Genomic DNA, 457 nt, shown 5'->3' on the forward strand with positions numbered 1-457 from the left:
GCCCCGCGGGGGGGGGAGCGCGGGGAGGAGGGTCCGGCTGCGGCGGCGCCCGCTCTGCTCTCGGCCGCCGAGGGCGCGGCGAGGCGAAGCGAGGAGGTCGCCTGGCGCTTGAGGTGGGCAAACTTTCCAGCTGCTTCTCGTCGCCGCTGCCCGGGAGGGGGAGTGCCCGCCCGCCCGCTTATAAGCAGCTGCAAAGTCCAAATGTCAAAGAGCTGGGAGGCTGCGGCTCCTCCAGCGCTTGCTCCCGCGCCAGCCCAGCGGGTGAGTCGGGGGCGCGGATCTGGACAACTTGGCTCGGGTTTGGTCCGGGTCGAGAAGGAAAGGCTGTAGGGGACAGCCAGAGATTTGCCGGGGGGCGGGGTATTGTTCTCTCATAGGTCTATCTTTTCCATTTCTGAGTTGTCTGACAGTCATGCCTATTAAAGGCTATTCCCTGCTTTGCCTTTTTTTTTTTTTT

General features: G+C 63.7%; 1 protein-coding gene across 1 annotated transcript in view; it reads left to right on the top strand.

Moving 5' to 3' along the window:
* The first annotated feature begins 25 nt into the window (after positions 1–25).
* The window catches only part of SGMS2 (sphingomyelin synthase 2), a 68,803-nt gene continuing 68,371 nt past the window's right edge, over positions 26–457 (top strand). Inside the window, exon 1 of the mRNA XM_019521944.1 lies at positions 26–261. The gene's annotated coding sequence lies outside the window, so the exon portion shown is untranslated. The remainder of the gene's footprint in view (positions 262–457) is intronic.

The sequence above is a fragment of the Gavialis gangeticus genome, unplaced genomic scaffold (assembly GCF_001723915.1).
Source record: "Gavialis gangeticus isolate Ggan-Ray unplaced genomic scaffold, GavGan_comp1, whole genome shotgun sequence".
Taxonomy (NCBI): Eukaryota; Metazoa; Chordata; order Crocodylia; family Gavialidae; genus Gavialis; species Gavialis gangeticus.